The sequence below is a fragment of the Schistocerca piceifrons genome, chromosome 5, assembly GCF_021461385.2.
Source record: "Schistocerca piceifrons isolate TAMUIC-IGC-003096 chromosome 5, iqSchPice1.1, whole genome shotgun sequence".
NCBI classification, from domain to species: domain Eukaryota; kingdom Metazoa; phylum Arthropoda; class Insecta; order Orthoptera; family Acrididae; genus Schistocerca; species Schistocerca piceifrons.
In genome coordinates this window covers 617208704-617228681 of record NC_060142.1, presented here as the reverse complement: position 1 = coordinate 617228681, position 19978 = coordinate 617208704, and positions in this window count along the sequence as shown.

The window sequence follows — 19978 nt, the reverse complement described above, 5'->3', positions numbered from 1 at the left end:
GACGGAAACTCCACTTTAGTTCCACAGAAGCAATCTCAGTACCAACCATGACATGTGGAAGTCAGTCTTGGACTGGAGCAAAAGGAAATGAGCGAAGTTTACAAGCAATGCAGATGAGGGTAGCTAGGTACACAGTATCCGACAGGAGAAGGAATGCTGACGTCAGAGGAGGACTGGGAGTGAGAAGCTTAAAGAAGCCGACTATGGAACACAGGACTCATTGGTAGGATTATGTGGCAAGAATGGAGGACTACATAATACCACATTAATGAACAATTGTTGGCCAGTGGGCCCAACTTGTTCAAGAAGACCGAGGAGAAAGTGGGAAGATGAATAACAGGCAAATGCCTTATAGATACAGAAAGTGGAAGAAGAAAAGGAATAAGAAGTATAAGTAGAAGAGAAACAGTTAAGTCTACCGTTTTTCAGTTGCGTTGGTCACTGTTATAATTTACAGTTGGGTCGGGTTATCTCGAGTGTTCATTGACCTTGCAGAAAGTTGCTTAACAGTCGGGCAGGAACTTAGAAGTATGTGGTCGACCATCGCAGAGTCATACAGGCAGTATGAGAATAATAACAAGTGCACGTATCACTAGCGAGCCCTGCAATGCTTCGACATTGCTAAATATGTAAGAGAAATTGATATACACCCTTATCTCTTTTTGCCCTCCTCTGTCAATTCATATCCTCCCAGAACTCTCGTTGTCCGTCCCCTCGTCCTCCTCCATCCCCTCTCTCCATCACCTTCTCATCCATACCTCTGTCCACTATCTCCTCCTCCCTCTCTCACCATCCCCTACTCCCCCCTCTCAGTTCTCCTCCTCCTCCCCCTTTCCGCTCAACTTCCTCCCATCTTCTCAGTCCATCTAGTCCTCCCCCTCTCTCTGACCTTAAGCCTTGTTTATTGTCATTGCTTATCCAAATTCTGTAGTACTATTCTTATTTTAAGAAGATAAGCCATAACTAAAACTTTCCTGTATTCTGTGAAAACCGATTTCGAGGAATAAAACAAAACAACATAGTGTTCTTATAAGATTTTTTTAAAAAATACATACAAGGAGAAAGAATATGTGTGGGAGAAACAATTTTTCTAATCGTTTAAATGTCCTGTCCTCGTAGGAATGGCACATATTCACAGCAGAGAAAATCGCAGCATTTTCTTCCACGCAGTCGGTTTGAAAAGAAAACCTATTCATTGTTGTTCAAAATATATAGTCTACGTCCACATAAATGTTTATTTGAGTATCTTCTATAAATTTGAAATGACACCGCCTCGTGTCCATGTGTATGTGCAGGCTATTCTCAGGAACTGCCGTAGGGATTCTGATCCAGTTTTGACTAACATATACAATGAATCACAAGGAACGTTTCTGAGTATAATTTATAAATATTTCGTACAGATTGTCTGAATTCTGACGAATGCAAATTAGGTTGTGGAAACGACCTTACTGCCACCTAACTGACAGCCATCATAACTCGAGAGAGCAGCACTGCCTTGAAAGAGCGGAAAGCGTGACTGAATTTGCATGTAGTATGGTGGTCTAAAAATTAAGCATCTGGCTAGGAACCGAAACGTATAAGCATCCATCTCTCAACGATGTGGAGATTCGCTAGAAACGAAACGTGCCTCGGATTTCACGTTACACTGTAGTTCCACTTTTCCCATTTGTATAATTTGTTAAAGACTTGAAACTCACCTAAGTTACACTAAGTTTATTACAGTCGTTTTAGAACAACTGTTTTGCGAGAAAACACGCGATTCCAAAACTTGTAGTTTTAAATTTTTCATGTGTAAAGTTAAACACAGCATGGGCTGCTGCCTTGTTTCGTTTGTATTATGAAAGCTTTCTGCTTTCCTTGTGTCAAACATAGACGTAATCACGATTCTCTGCTTGTTGGAGCAAAAGATAGTATTTGTTTGGACACTTTCAAATTATACAGAAGACCAGTAAACGAATTTCCTTCGGCGAAAAAGGATTTAGGCATTTTTGAAGATCATAAACAGACAGCCACGATGTTCTTGAAGGGATTCAGAAATTTCTTGCGGATGAATAGACAGGATTTCGAAATACTTCTAAAGATGCACAACAACAATTTCAGGCAGCCGATTTCTGCTTCTCTCACATTAGCAATCGCAATTCACACTCTCAGTTCTGTTGTTAAGCAACAGCTTCCGTGCAACGTTTGAGAACACCTACACAATGAAGAAAGATACCAATCAAAAATATGTGGTGTTTTATTTTTTATGGTTCACATAAAACATTTTCCGAAAAACTGCTTCAGCAACTTTGCTTCGTTTAAATACACGAAGTCCTTTCACCAACGCAGTATATGACTCAGCTTTCAGTTTTTTACTTTTCATGAACCAAACCTAGACGTGGACGTAATTTTTTGCGTACCAAGGCTTTGTCTGCCATGCAGAGTCCACGACAAAGAACTGCGGTAGTGAGTGTTAACAATGAATTACAGGGCGCACTAAGTTTCGGAAGAGATGTTGAAATACGTGTACTTCATTCACCATTCAGTGCTCGTATTTCATATTTATAATCCCAGCATTCTGGTATTCGGTAAAACAATAATTAAGGCAATATTAATAATTTGATTTAGTTGACGATTTTTACAGTTTGTCTCACACTGATCTGTGAGAGGATCTTGGCGCTCGGAATTTATTTATGGGCGAGGGCAGCAGTCTTCCTAGCAGCCATGATGGCTTTCCGTTCCCTATCTTTCCGATCGCCAGGGTAGCACGTGTTGTCGTTTGAACGTTCAGTAGTGGCCATAGTTTCTCCTGTTCTCAGTTCCCCAACCTGCCTCACCAACCCTGTAACTGCTATTTCTGCTGGATTTTAACGTCGCGAGGTCGCCTCCCTGTGAAAATCCGGCCCTATGATTGACCAGTTCAGGTGCGCGCCCGGGTAGGCGCCAACCGCCCTCCGCGGGTGGATAGTGGACAGAGGGGCAGTAAGACAGCCCTAGTGTGACCGTGCCGGAGACTGAACGTGCTGCTTCCAGGAGATGAAGTTCGGTAAGCATGAACGCCGACGTGCACTGTAGATTCGCGCCCAGAAGGAACCTTATAGGTCATTGTGAATAGTTTCGCGTCTTGCGGGTTCTATTCCTTTAGTAGCGATTCACGCGCAGTAGCATCTTTCTTAGTCTTTGGCTGATTCACGGTCGTGGTCGTTGCATGCCTGCAACCCCTTCCTTTAGTAAATTGGACCCCATTTGATAATTCCACGATCGTTCCAAAAATTCCTTTTCTCCTGATATCGTTGCTTGTTATGAACGTACATTGGGGCAGGCTGCTGAATCCGAATCTATCTTCCCCCACCGCCATTTGGTTGTATTATTGTTCAGTTTCCAGCTGTTAGATAAATGAGTCCTTTAATCTTATATTCTCCCTTACACTACGTGAAATCACCCCTCTTGGCACAGAATAATGCAGAACTATAACGGTTCCTATAAGGTCGTGCAGGTCTCGCGCCATTAACGATAGGGTAAAGATTCAATATCACGCGGCTGGAAAGACCACTGCACGCATGGCACCGATAATAGTAATAATCATTTTCAATTATTCCCCATTGATAAACTGGGAAGTGTTCACGGCTCAGTGTGAGTACGTGAGCACTAAATTCACTTGATGTGGTGGAAGTAGTGGCCACTGTTTTACGTTGCTGGTTTAGACAAAATATCAAAACTCACAGCCCCTACAGCAAGGAATAGTAACCCGAAAATGACATGGAACCGCTTTCAATGTGACGCAACGCGATCTAAACACGTACACACTGACTGATTTTTTTTTTTTTTTTTTTTTTTTTATCAGCTAGTCTCCGGTATAGACTGAATCGCTCTCTCTCTCTCTCTCTCAAACACACACACGCACACACACACACACACACACACACACAGTCACATACACCCACCCAACTCGCATACAATATTTACATTTGTTGTAAACAAATTAACAGGTTAGCGCAAAAGTTCGTAGTGTTTCTCATAACTTCAACAGACACACATAGCAGATCCTTTAGTCATTTAAAATGTATTTTCCTTCACAGTCTGCCAACGCCGGCGTAACTTTGCGTTTCCTTGACTGTATCAATCACCTAGTTTTGAGGTAAAGAACTCGTCAAGCCACGTTCAGAGCGAATTTTAATCCGGAAAGGAAGTTACTTCATGATTTTTTCGTAGAGAGCGGAAAATATGAAAATCTGATGACGCAATATCAGGTGAATAAGTTGTGTGCGGAATGACTCGCCAACCCACTCCTGTCAGTCTAGCAGATGCCGTCGCTGTTCCAGCAGATGCATAATATTACCTTCTGTGGGGGCGTGCAGGTCTCTGTATGGGGATTCGTTGCTTTTTTTGAGCTCATCCATTACTCCTGATATTGGCATAAGATGCTATTTCCCGTCGTCAGTAAAGATACACAACAGGAATGATCAGTGTTCCCGATGAGGAAAAAGGGATGTACATACCACCACCCGCTAATGTCTGTGATTTTGGTTTAGAGCGTGCGGTACCCGTACACGCAACTTTTGAATCTTCACCACCGTATGGGAAAGTTGCTGTGGCGAAATAAATAAAAAATTATATTTATTGATTTTTTGAAAAGAGAAAAAATTATGGATTTGGAACTATAACTTAAGAATTTTTGAAAATCTTTTTTACGGACTCTATTGAACGGCTTGAATGCGGACAAATTCAGTGCTGCGTGAAATTTGCCTGTAATACAGTTTACAATCCCAATTAATAACATTTTTTAGTTCTACGTCATATAACATTTTTTACTTCTACGTCATTGTTGATTTAATCAGAGTTCTCACCTTAGACGTAGAATTAGTCCTTCTGCTACAATATTAATTCATTAGTCGCCATCCTAGTTCTTCTCTTTGTTTACCGTGTGTATCTTCCTAAGTCGGCATCGCTTTCCTTCACGAAGACGGTGGAAACGAAGGAATACAATGTTACGTCCCTTTAAATAATTCTCGTAAAACTTAGATACTTTTCACTATTTTTTATTCGCAAGACAATAAGACATGCTCTGCTCGTCGCACAAACCATAAATACTAACAATATGGCTACCTTTTCAGCACACACCAAAAATTACGTCCATCCCCCACAAGGTAACAATCGAAAGTGTATCTTAACTCCTTCGTGGAGTATGAAACAAAAGAGAATCCAATATGAACATTACAGAGTCTATATTTTACATTCCTCTCAATTTAATCTTTGGTGCAGACTTTAAAGTATTGTATTTCTCTGCGTCTGAATGTGCCATTACATCGTACGATGGTGTAATGATCACAGTTGTTGATATTTGCCAGTTCTTGAGAGCAATGACGTGGATCATTGTGAATGAAGGCGTTCAAACAATCTTCTTCAAACACCCTAGTGTCTGTCGAGCATGGAGAGTCACTAATGTCAAAACGATCCTCCTTAAAACAAAAACAAGCAAAACAATACAAAAAAACTTTTTCTTATCTTGCCCTGTCCGCTGACATTAATCCCATAAACGGCACAGAAATTTCTGGCTGCCCCCTCTGCTGTCACCTCTCTACTGATCTCAAACAAAGAAAGATGTCAGAAATATTACGATTTTCTAGCGTCCACAACTCCACTGACTAAAATGTCAAAATTTCAATATGTAAACTCAAACATCAACAGAGAACTACAAATAAAAAGTAACAATCGGTAAATACACCGAATGCAACCGGAATACTATTTTGAAAAACAAACACGCTACGAACTTATGCACCACCCTAATACCTAAAACAGGATGTGCTCTTTTCATTGGCATGAGATGTTAGTCCAAACGACCATTCATTATGGAAGACCTAATAACATTCCAGTTCCGAAATTCATCCTTCTTGTGAACGTGCGGCAGCGGCTTTGGCGTTCCATATCCAATACTAATACCACTAATACCCCCACACTACTTTCCCTCCATGCGCTACTAACATCTCGTAAGCAATGTGAAAGTGATGATACCGAGTTACTTAACTTGCTCCAAAAAGCAAGTACGCTACGCACGTCAAGTCGTTTGGCCGTAGACAGCCTGCTTAATCCTACAAGTACGAAGCCGGTCCTGTCACTAGCTAACGTTTGCATACTTTTGGAGATTTAAGATTTTGATCGAGCGAACAGTTGCGTCTATCAGTAAATCGCGTTTCAGAAGGCATGACCTGCACCTCAGTAGGTATAGGAAGGGGGGGCTGGCTAAGCTTATAGGTGACATTGTAGTGGGTGGTGGTGGGATGACTCATAGAAAAATTCCTGTAGTAGTTGTTGTTAGAGCTGCACCTTTTTAGATTGAAGTCCCTGATAGGCATACCTGCTCAAAGGAAGTCCCTCTAACCTTCATATGATGTCATTTTTCCAAGCAGAGATGGAATTATCATATTTCATCAAAATATAAGAGGTATTAAAGATAAAGATAGTGAACTGCTTACAGATGTTGACTCTGAAGTTATTGGTACGTCGGAGCACCATTTAAATAATTTGAAAATTCAGAGGCTTCCTTTACCAGGATATAGATTAGCTGGCTGTTTTTCAAGGAGTTCCTTGCGGAGTGGGGGAGTGGCTATGTACATAAATAACAGTATTCCATTTGAGTCCATAGATGTATAACGGCACTGCTCTGAACAGATATTTGAATGTAGTGCAGAGGCAGTTCAATTTAGTGAAACTAAATTTCTAATTGTTGTTGTGTATAGATTCCCTAACTCTGACTTCAGAGCAATTCTGCTCAAGCTAGAGAGAGTTCTTTGTTCACTTTGTAGGAAGTACCAGAAATTAGTTACATGTGGTGGTTTCAATATACATTTTGTATATCATGGTGCAAGGAAAAGGATGTTGGTAGATCTCCTAAATTCATATGATCTGATGCAGACTCTATTTTTTCCACCCAGGGTGCAGGGGAACAGCAACACAGCCATAGATAATATTTTTATTCATTACTAGAATGGCATTCTGCTGGTTAAAGGGTGAATGGCCTCTCAGGCCACAGTGCACAAATTTTAACACAGAAAGGCTTTTGTATTCAAACAAATGTCACAGGCAATTACAAACTATGTAGGAAAGTTAATGCAACACCAATAGAGAGTATTTTAAACCTTGTCAAGGAACCAAGGAACAAGAGTGTCAGAATGTTTATAGTGTTGATAACAAAGATGATAAGTACAATGCTTTCCTTAATACATTTCTCATCCTCTTTGAGAGTTGCTTTCCATTAGAACGTTCTAAACGGGGTACTAGCAGTAATAGGCACCCCGGGTGGCTAACTAGTGGGATAAGAATATCTAGTAGAACAAACCGGGAATTGTATCAAAATGTTAGAAGTAGTCACAATAAGGCTACAGTAGCCCATTATAAATGTTATTAGGAAGGCAAAGAGTACGTGGTATGCCAATAGAATAGCTAATTCACGGGGTGAAATGAAAACCAAATGGACAGTTGTGAAGGATGTGTCTGGTCAGCAGCACAATGTCGACGATTTAAATTTAGTTCATAGTAAAAATATTTCAGTTAATGATAAATCAGATATATGTTCAGTATTTAACAATCATTTTCTGAGCATTTCTGGTGAATTAAATAAAAATTTAGTTTCTACTGGGAATCATATAACTTTCTTGGCAGATGCCTTTCCGAGATTGATGTCTGAAATACCCCTCTGTGATTCAGACAAGGGGGAGGTTGAGTCAATAATTAAATCACTGAAGACTAGGGAGTGTCGTGGTCATGATGGAGTGTCTAGCAGAATATTAAAGTACTGTGATGCACATGTTAGCCGTGTATTTAGACATATTTGTAATTTTTCCATTAGGAATTATCGGTCCCATGAACGATTAAAGTACTCAGTAGTAAAGCCGCTTTATAAAAATGGAGCAAGGGATAACGTAGACAATTTTAGACCTATTTCTGTGCTATCTGTGTTTGCTAAAGTTATTGAAATGGCTTTGTATGTAAGGATAATTGATCATTTTATATCACACGATTCGCTATCAAATGTACAGTATGGCTTTAGAAGTCGTTTAACAACTGAAAATGCTATATTCTCTTTTCTGTGTGAGGTACTGTATGGGTTAAAGAAAAGGTTTTGATTTAACTAAGGCATTTGATAGTGTTGATACCAAAATATTGCTCCAGAAGTTGGACCACTGCAGAATACGGGTAGTAGCTTACTATTGGCTTACCTCCAACTTTAGCAACAGACAGCAAAAGGTCATCATTCACAGTGTTGAGAATGGCTGTGTTGTGGGGTATACTCAAGTCGGGGGTGCCCCAGGGACCAGTGAGGGGGCCACTCATGTCCCTTATTTATATAAAAGATATGCCTCTACTATTACGGGTATCTCTAAATTATTTCTGTTTCCTGATCACAATAGCTTGGTAGTAAAGGTTGTTGTGTGCAGCACTTCGTCGGTTTCAAATAGAACAGTTCATGATCTAAGTTCATGGCCTCTAGAAAAAAAACTAACGTTTATTCACGGTAAGACTCAGTTTTTACAGTTTTTAACGCACAATTCAGCAAAACCTGACGTTTTAATTTCACAGAATGGGCATGTAATTATTGTAATTGAACGGATCAAATTTGTATGTGCCCAGATTGATAGTATACTTTCGTGTAAATTCCACGTTCAGCATCTTGTTCAAAGACTTAATACTGCCATTTTTACTATTGGAATGGTATCTGAAGAGAGTGATCGTTCGACCCGAAAATTAGTCTAGTTTGCTTATTTTCATTCGCTTATGTCGTATGGTATTATATTTTGGGGTAACATTTCCCTTTATAAAAGGATATTTTTGGCTCAGAAACGGGCGGTTCTGGCAATAAGTGATGTAAATTCACGAACCTCTTGTCGACACCTGTCCACGAGTCTGGGTATTTTGATATTGGCCTCTCAAAATATATATATATATATATATATATATATATATATATATATATATATATATATATCCCTTACTGTAATTTCTTGCTAACTATATTAGGTTATTCCCAATAATAAGCAGCTTTCACTCAGTTAATATTCGGCAGAAATGAAACCTGCATTTTGATCTGACTTCTTTAACTCTTGTGCCGAATGGTGTGCAGTATACTGCAGCATCCATTTTCAATAAGCTACCACTCGAATTCAAAAATATTAGCTTTCATATCGAAACTGAAAAGTTTCCTCATGGGTCACTCCTTATATTCTGTCGAGGAGTCCCATGGAAAATTATGCTGATTCTTATAATATTGATTGCGTTTACTTAATTTTTATCTGTCATTACTTTTATGTTGTAATTTCCCCTGCTGACACCTTCCATGACCTTGGAGATTTGCTTCTCAATTTTGTCCTACGGAACTTGACGTGCAAATAAAAATAGAAAATAAACATTTCCTTTTACATAGGTGACCAATACAGAAGTCATAGGCGTTGTCTCACTGAGGGCAGCGCACAGTGGCGTGGTCTGGCCCTGGCTGCCAGTGTTAATTCGGCTCGGCAGGCAGCAGCAGGACGCGGCCAGCGCGACAGAGCCGGCAAACTGGACAGGCGGCGACAGTGATGGAGTGACGTCAACATCCCGGCGCTTGTGGAGCTGCGTCAGTCCTCGACAGAGGGCGGGCACGCCGCTGCAGCAAACTCCGAACTAAGCCGGTCATGCCGTTTAGCGCAAATGAGCAATAAGTTAACAGCCTATATTGGGACCAGGAGCAGGAGGCACTCAAATCCGGTGACGAACCAAGGAAACCCGACGGACGATGTAGGTCACCGTTCCGCTGATACGAGTCTACCATAGGAGAGTGTGTACGTGCAATACATATGGCGGCTCAGCAGTAGGTTAACCCTTGGTAGGCACCCTCAAGTCAGACAGCAGGTGGCCCCCAACTGGAAGTCGTCATTTCAGCTCTCGGCCGCATCAGGATTAGCTGCAGCCCACACACCGAAAACTAGTGGAGGCAGTGCTTAGCAGTAGTTAGGCGGGACTGAATCAGGTCAACGCCTGGCGTGGAGTACGTCTCAAGAATTGGCTGCGGACGATGACACAGGTTGCGTAAATGGAGCAGGTGGTATATATAGCCAATCTACACACAGTGCTGCGACAAGAAATCAGATTGGACCACGTAGGCCATATAAGCGGTGTAGCGCCAGGCTCGCTCGAAGTGTAGTAGATGGCACCACTGTGACAGTTGGTACTCGTGCTACGTTGCGTCGACAACGTTCCAGTCGACAGCGCTCCATCTTCGGCAGTAGACAGAGGGGCGAGGCATATGGCAACCAAATTCACTTTATTTCCAGGTGGAGACTTCCGTCACGTCATATCGGCTCTTTTCGGCTTCTGGATGGGAAATACACTGACAGCTTTCTGCTCAGTTGGCTCCCGAATACGAATCCCAAATATAAAAACAGTGGTGCAACAAGGCAGGCGGGAAGTTTACATATCTGCCATGCATTCAGAGTACTGACTTCCGCGTGATCATACCACACAGCTCTTGACCTACTTGTTATCAGTTCCCGCTAAATGTTCTGGAAGAAATTTTCTAATGTGCAGAGTCAGAAATTCACTCTAACTGATGGAGCTGTCACATTATTGGTTTAAATATGATTGTTGTATTCACAGAAAACATGGTAGTTTATTACAAAGCAGTTCTGAACAATCGCTACAGCTTTATGATTAGTCTTTGTTGCTGCAGGGCTAAATTCACAAAATGGGAGAAGTTCCTTTATTTGGCGCAGCAGATGGTAGCGATCTATACTCTTTAACTACTACACATTTAATCCACGCATCCTAGGCGTTTCTAGCTGAATATTGACAAATACTCCTAAGTCGGTGACAGTAAATGCTGTTGAGTGAAAGAGCTGGATCTTGGAAAGCATACAACAACTTCATATCATCAGAATGTAATTGGATAGACAATAACAATGTAGCACTTTATCAAGACAACAACGAGCAGACTGAAATTTTAGCGATTTAAAATTACATGATCAACCTTTCAACAGTCCAAGTTGTACATGTGTCTCTATTTGAAATGTAGACCAAATTTACCTCCAACTCTATAAAAGGTATCACACACAAACTGTTACCAAACTTAAACTCTTATGCTTACCTTTGGCCCTAAACAGAATCGAATTTGAATTGAACTGGTCTGAATACAACTTCTCTTGCATTAAACGCGCAACTGAAGTAAAGAAATTATCTGGCCCTAATCCAAATTTCCACTTACCCCGCTTCTTGACAACGTTGTTGCAGATTTCTCAATTGCTTAACAGTAAACAGCAAGCAGGTAGCGGCTAAGACAGATTTCTGTTTCATAAACAAAATTTTCAAACTACATTCAAACTCTAACGTACGACGTGGTGCCATGTGGTGATGAGTAATGATAAACCTTTAAACAGTGGGATGCGGAGAGGAACTATTCCTATGAAATGATATTCCAAAATAACAATTTCAGAATGAAGTATGTATTCAAAAAGACAGAGTAAAGTTTCTCGTGATCTTCACACATAAAACTGGTATGAAAAATACTATGCTTACCAAAGTGAAAAATGATTTACGTAAAAAAGGTACAATGTTAACAGAAAAGTTCAATAAAAATCAAATCCACAGCTCAGTTGCGCAGTGTGGCGGTCTCACCTCAAACTTCTTCTCTTAAAAAAATTAACATTATTGAAACTATATGTTTCTTTCGTCTTTTAATACATACATCATATTCATCCTTGCTGTCATTTTCAATAAACCTTTCTTCGCGTAACAGATACAATCACAGGTCAATACAGGACTACTAAATACATTCATCACCTACCACACTCCAACTAAGAATGTGTCAGACTGCACAGATCTAAATACTGTGCCACTACAAGGCCGAAGCGTGTTTAACAGTAACATAAATCGCTCTCTCTCTGACGTGCATGTCGATAACTCAAATAAATAAATAAATAAATAAATATGTCCACCTTAGGAAGTGAACAATATGTACCCCAAATTTATGACAACTCGAAATCACATACATCAATAACTGTACCCAAGGTAAAACCGCAGTAAGACAAATTAACGGTATTAAACAATCAAAATACTAATCCACAGAGAAAAGTAGCCTTTAAGATTGAAACAAATGAAAGAATCACAACCACATTGCGGTAACGGTATAAAGGTTTTAAAGTTAGAAAAACACCTAAATCCTTCTACTGGTCATGACGGCAGTGCAGCCAAAAAATACTAATTTGCCTTAAATGATGGCTGATCTTTCTAGTACATTTCCTGTGCGTGGCCAGACATCGGAGCGCTTGTCGAAACTGGCCGGTAATACTGAACGCCGGTTGTGGTCAAAAAAAAAAAAAAAAAAAAAAAAAAAAAAAAAAAAAAAAAAAAAAAAAAAAAAAAATTCTGTGAACCTTTCTCGACCTTCCGAACAAAAAATGTATGTCAGTACCAAACTGGGTAGAATGGGCAGGTTTCAAGAACGTCAATTAAATAATTAATAATCAATGGAAATGAATCATTTTTAAAATAAACTCCCTACCTTTAATCATTACTGCGAAATTGGCTTATTGACAACCCCTATGACCGAATTAACAGAAATATGCCAATTGGCCTGATTACAGGTTGCACCTAGAATCACCTATTAATGACAGTTATCAGTGGATAACAAACATAACAATAGCGCCCTTTAAAATTTTTTTGCCATAGCGACGCAATAAACCAGTGAGTGATGTTTCATATAACGGAGTGTGTGTGCTTGGTACTCAAAAGGTAGATACTGAAAACACGACTCCTATCGGCGGTCGAAGGAATATTTTATATTAGAAAAGAAGGAAAATGGTAGCACACAATTTACTCTCAGTACCCTAGAAAGAACTCCTTTCTTATCATGATCAAGTTTACACGCCAGAACAGGTAACTTAACACTCACAAGGAAATCAGCTGCAATTTTTTTCCTCTCTTTTAAAAAGAGTGTAAGACAGAATATATCGACGCTCGAACCTTACGTTTCAGCTTAAAAGGCACTTTCTGTACCACGCAATGAACAGCGCCAGAAGTAACAGCAATAGCAGTTGCTAAACACGGATGGACAGAACACCCACATAGAATCAGTCATCTTCCAAATACGAAACGACTTCCAAGATAGACAAGAAGTAAATCAATGACGAAGGCGAAAGCGGAAGCAAAACAAATTCCACAACATGGAAATGCTGGAGAAGATGCTGCTGCAGGACCACCACGACCACGGGAACATCACACTGTGACCGAGAAAATGCAAAATCCACCGGTGTGGTCGTACAGGGAAGTATTTTCTGTCTCTTCTCACTTCGCATTCACTTTCTCACTAGCCTCCCGTGTTCGCCACAAACGTCCTGCCGTCGCCGAGTGCCACCTTGCCATCTAGTGCAGCCGAGAACCAAAGAGCGCGCCCCTATCGAAAGTAGTATCGAAACGAGCACCAACGGATCACCCGTGATTCCGGAGTGAATATCCAAAACGACAGCTGAAGTGGCGCTTATGATGGCAACGGCAGGTACAGCCGGATGGAGCATCTTCTATGACGGACAGCGCCGAAGGCCCCTGCCGGCTCGCACTGGGGTTCCGTTCTACACGCGCACACAACCTACTGACTGCTTCTGTTTCACAAAGGAGGCACACTCGCGTCTCTTCCACTTCTAGATGCCCCCGTCAAAAGATTCTGTCAGTAGTTCTCTTTCAACATACCTACTTACGTTAAAGGTTTAGATTAACATTTAACCACTGGCTGTTTCCGAGCGTATGGACTGTATCGTGGTCGCGACAACACGTGATAAATGCCACTTGAGGAGACCACAACCAACTGGTGCAATCAGTAACAATTAGCGGGTTTCCCTTTACGAGTGGGACACTTAGACATAGCGATAATACGCAACGAATTCCAACTGGTTCTCTCTGATAACCTGTCATGGGCACATACGTCCCGCTGGAAGTCAAATAGCTAGAACACAAAAAGAAACACTGTGATGAAGAGGAAGAGAGGAGGTCAATTCATATGTGTACCGTTCGGGTGAGCTACAAAAATGCAATATTTTAGCAAAGTCCTTGCGGCCTCTCACGCATTGTGATTTCGTAATTTGCAGGTGAACATTTTTCTCCATTTCAGGTAAAATATTTACGCCTGGTGCCGTATGAAGCACGGCAATCACGTGTCCTACATAGGTTATGACAGAAGGCGTTCACAGCAAGCTTGCAAAATCTTTGTATGGACTTCGTGTACATTCTTTATCGCTCTCTGAAAGCGTAGGTTTGACAAGTACACATTCTTAGCAGTGCTGAAGAAAGACTGGAAAATGTACCTTTGTTATGGAATTTATTAGTTTATGTGTCTACAGATAGAGGGCTGGGCATGTTGGGAATTAAATCAGAATTAACTGCGCAACATAATTGCAAAACTAAAAAGCTGCCATTGACACGTCCGTGTTGATTTTCAGTTTGAAGTACTTGTTCTACAGTGCGACAGGGAATATCAGGACGGTCTAAATTTCTCCAAGCACTCAGGATCGAATCCCTCGTTTACAGAATTCTCCATACAGCTCCACGCCCTGTATTCACTGTGACGACTTAAGAGGTACAGTACTCTACGCTCGAAAGCCTGCGTTTATCGCCTACTCGCGGATCACGTTTCCCGTGATGCCTTGCTTTGGATATTGCAGGCTTCAGGAATATACATAAAATTAGTATTTACTTTCTACGTCTAAAATAAAACATTACACTTTTATTGAGCAATGAATACACTGTTTATGCAATAACGTCAAACGATTCTCTTTGAATTTACTTCGAATTTCTGCTAGTGACGGGCTTCTTGTCTGATCTTCGTGATGTTCGGAACTCTACGTTGGGCTCTCGGCTCAAAAGAGCACTAACCAATGACGACAAGCAAAGCTTAGTAGAGGTATGTTCGTCTGTAAAAAGACCAGTTGGCGCAGCGTACAACTGCAACCGTCATGCCTCAGCAAAACGTCTAGCCGAGAACCCAAGCAAATTCTGGTACTATGAAAGTCGTTAATCGGTTATAAGGATTCCATTCAGTCATTCCTTGACTAGTCTGGTGTGGCAGCTGAAGACAGGAAAACGAGAGTCTAAGTTTTAAATTTCACGTTTAAGAAATCGTTCAAGCAGGAGAACCGTTTGACCATCGAACAGACTCTCACGTGGACGACATTGTAATAAGTATCCATAGTGCACAGAAACAGTTGAAAACAAGTAAGTCGTCAGGTCCGGATGGAATCCAAATTCGCCAGCCGTTGTGGCCCTGCTATTCTAGGCGCTACAGTCTGGAACCGCGTGACCGATACGGTCGCAGGTTAGATTCCTGCCTCGGACATGGATGTGTGTGTGATGTACTTAGGTTAGTTAGGTTTAAGTAGTTCTAAGTTCTAGGGGACTGATGACCTCAGATGTTAAGTCGCACAGTGATCAGAGCCCATTTGAACCATTCGGAATCCAAATTCAGCCTGTGTACTCTGTGAGATTGGCCCATACGTAGCTTTCATTTATCGCGAATCTCTCAATCAACGCCAAACGCCAAGCGACTGGAAAAGTGCAGGTGACTCCTGTATAGAAGAAGGGTAAAAGAACCGACCCGCAAATTACAGGCCAAAATCCATAACATTTTGCTGCAGAATTCTACAGCTTATTATGAGTTCAGATGGAGAAGCTAATTGCGAACTATGGATGAAGGGCAACAGGCAGACTCCATATTTCCGGGTTTTTGAAAAGTTTTTGACACTGTGCCCCACTGCAGACTATTAACGAAGATATGAGGAATAGGTTCTCAGATACGTGACTCACTTGAAGATTTCTGAAGTAATAGAAGCCAGTATGTTGTCCTCGGCCCCAAGTGTTCATCAGAAACAAGGTTATCATCAGGAGTGCCCCAAGGAAGTGTGATGGGACCGCTATTCTTTTCTATATGCATAGATGATCTGGCAGATTGGTGGGCAGCAATCTGTGGTTGTTTGATGGTGATACCGCGGCGTAGGGGAAGGTGTTAAACATGAGTAACGGTAGTTCGTGTGATAAATGCCAGCTGCATCTGGAAGTAGGAAAAAGTACATTAATGTACGTAAGTAATGTTAGTTAAGTAATGGAGAAACGAATCCGTAATGTTCCGATACAGCATGAATAGTGTCCTACTTGATACAGTCAAGTCGTTTAAATATGTACGTGTTACAATATACAGCTATATGAAATGGAAGGAGCGCGTGAGGATAGTCGTAGGGAAGGCGAACGGTCGACTTCGGTAAATTGGAATAATTTTAGAGAAGCATTTTTCATTTGTAAATGAGACAGCGTATAGGCCACTAGTGCGACTTACTGTCAAGTACTGCTTGAGTGGTTGGGATACACACCACATTGGATTAAAGGAACACTTCGTAGGAATAAAGAGGTGCGACGCAAGAATTGTTACCGGTAGGTTCGAACAACATGCAAGTGTTACGGACATGCTTCGGGTACCCAAATGGAAATCCCTGGAGGGAAGGCGACGTTATTTTCGCGGCATAATACTGAGGAAAGTTACAGAACCGGTTTTTGGAGGTGACCGCAGAACGATCCTACTGCCGCCAGCATACATTTCGCGTTAGGACCACGAAGCCACAAGAAATATAGGGCTGATACGGATACATATAAATCGTTTTCCCTCGTTCTGTTTGCAAGTATTTTAGGAGAGGAAATGACTAGACGAAATACACGGTAGCCTCGTCACGCATAGTGGCTTGAGGTTTACATATGTAGTTGTAGTTGGAGAAGTAGATGTCTGTCGTTGCTGCACAATGGACTGGAAGGTGTCCGTCTGCGTACCCGTCAACAGTACTTCGCCATATATCACAACTTTGAGGGAACGTAGTATGTCTGAATGTAGATTATTTTGGGCATGGCTGGCAAACCGAAAAGCGATGTACAGGACTTTTTGATGACCGTCGTTTTATTATTTTTACCAATAATAACCCTGTGAATAAAATAACTGGGTTTTGTTGTGAAATTTTGACTTCGTCTCTTAATTGTCTGTATGTCCGAAATTGTTAGAGCCCAATCTGGGATTAGGAAAGGATGGTGGAGGGCAGGGGAGGGGCGGAGTCTACTCCTGGGGTTATGGAGTACTTTTATTTTAGAAGACGAATGGCGATTTGTAAGTAATCATAAAGAAGTTCCACGTCAGATCCTGTTAAAAACCTGCGTAGTAGTGAATTCTAAATAATTTTTCAGAAAGAGAAACACATGGCAACACGACTTTTTTTTCTTTCCCTGATAACTAGGGCGACGGGGGGGGGGGGGGGGGGGCGGATTGTGCGTGATACTCCCTCGCCTTCCGTTATGGGCACCCTTGAGTTGAGAATGGTTCAAATGGCTCTGGGCACTATGGGCCTTAACATCTCAGGTCATCAGTCCCCTAAAACTCAGAACTACTTAAACCTAACTAACCTAAAGACATCACACACATCCATGCCCGAGGCAGGAATCGAACCTGCGACCGTAGCGGTCGCGCGGTTTCAGGCTGAAGCTCCTAGAACCGCTCGGCCACACGGACCGGCCAGCACCATGTCGTGAATTGTACGGTCGCTATCTGTCGAGATTATATACGGAGGTTGGACAACAATATGGAAGTACCGCGAGAAATGCCGGCTTGAACATAAATTCAGATATTAGCCACGGCTGCAGGTTGCGCTGTTCTTTCTGACCACCAACTGCACCTGTCCCAAGTCCTCAACACGTTGCAAGAGTCAGTCGTGGTCAGAAGTGTGTTCTGTGTAGTTGTGGGTGCTTATGACGCAGCCACGTGAATGCGACCGAAGGCAATTTGTTGGTGTTTGTATGATGGTTGCTTGAGTAACCAAGGTAACCTACGTGTCTGGTGTTTCAAAGACACCGTGTGTGTACAGCGATTGCTGATAAAGATCATCCGCTAAGCCACAACGAGAACGTAAGTGTCTGTTGTGTGATGGTGACGGACCGTTATTGAAGAGGACTGTGACGAAAAATAAGGGGATAACAGCTGCGAAAGTCGCTGTAGAACTGAACGTCGCACTCGCGAAACCAGTCAGCAGCAAAAAAACGTGAAGGGAGCTTCATCAGCATAATTTTCATGGTGTTCTGGAATTTTATAACCACTATTCAGTGCTGACAACGCCCGTAACAGAAAAACACGGTTCTGTAGCCATGAAACCTGGACTATGGAGCAATAGAAGAAAATGATTTGGTTGGTTGAGTTTTCCTCAACATTGTTTCTCACACATGGCCAAGTGGAAGAGTATATGGCGGGTTTTCGAAAAGATTTTGTCAGTTATATCGTGGTATTTTATAGGCCCCATGGTTACCCAGTAAAGTCACATTATTGCCTAGGATTATGCGACCATTCTACCTTATCATGGCCGTTCCACAATACAATTTATGTTCACCAATTGTGATAAAGAGTTGCAGGACGACAGGGTCCCTGATGACACTGCTCGCATCGCCCAGGACAGGTTTTGTGAGAACTTGGTTAAATTGTTGCATGACCAGTATCAGCAGGTCCCAGTACTGTTGAGACTTTGTGGCCTTCTTTAATGACACGGGTCGCGCGATCGATATCCTGCTACCTGAACTTGTCACTGTTTTCCAGGAATAATGATACACTTTTTCGTTGAAACCCATACAGGTCAGTTTTTATCCATACAGTGACGACTGGACCCTAGACAGCTGGAATCTGTTTTGTACGCCAACGCGTTTCCAGCTACGTATTAGGCATGGTAACTGTAACACCAGAGCTCCATAGCTGTACTGACATAATATTTTCCTTTTTCGTCTGTTCTACCTTCTGTCATTGCAAATGTTGTTGGTTTGAATCAATAACACAAAATTGTATACTTCTTTCTTTGTAAAAAACTTTGATGTCTCGATAAAATACTGTGCAATGTATTATCTTTATTAGTTAAATTCTTTGCCTCAGTTGGAGGGAACAAAACTTCATGTATATAATTGTAATTTTGTTTACATATTTTTTGTAGAAATATCAATAAGTGCAAATGTTCTGTTTTATTTAATATGTTTGGTTGGTGTTATGTAAACTGCTGACCTTCACTTAGGGTTCTTAGTTATTTTCTATGTAAAAGGTGTTGTGGTTCCCCGCGGGAACGGAAGCATGCAGCGCGCGCAAAATATGGTTGGCATGGATAAAAAGGTGGAAGGGAGAGTCAGTCGGGGACAAGTTACCAAACTGTTAACTGCTCATGTAAAAGTTGTGTATTGTGCTGATGCCGAGAGAGGCTTTTCGTGCCGCTTTCCAATGCCTCGGATGGATGGATAAAGAGCTGGAACTATCCTGGAATTGGTAACTATCATCGCCACCAAGAAATGACGGAGTCCAGCATTTCCGCTTGCAAATCCACCCACTGACATGCACTCGCCACCACGTTGCGCAATCACTGAAAAGAAACCAAGGAATTGTAGTAATGTACAGTGAGGGATCAGTTCACTGGATGTTATAGTGTACTCAAATATAACTCTTATACTTACCTTGATTTTTTATCCCCAGTCACACAACCACTTAGGGTCCTTCCCATGTCAAAAATGCTTACCGAGTGTCCTTTATCGAAATCATATTGAAATTAATATGGCAATAGAATGTGCTAAATTTAATATTGTTTGTTGAAAGGACCTTACAAATATCTCAAATTTGTGTTTCACTGCAGTAAAAGTTCAGAACTGCAACTGTTGAGAGTTACATCTTCATGCTTGTTAAGTGCTTGTTTCATTAATGTAATGAAAGTGCGTTTATCTTGCCCTACTACAATGGTCACGATTAAACCCCTCCCCCCTCCCGCCCTGGAAAGTAGTCCAAATGCTCAAAGTTACTTAATTATAGAAAGTTTCAATTACTCTTGCTATTCCTGTCAAGTTCTGTACAATATTGGATTGCTCCTGTGCATTAAAAGTGCACATGAACAGTGTAATAGGATCCATAGTTTGTCTATTGTGCTTATGCTAGGTAACA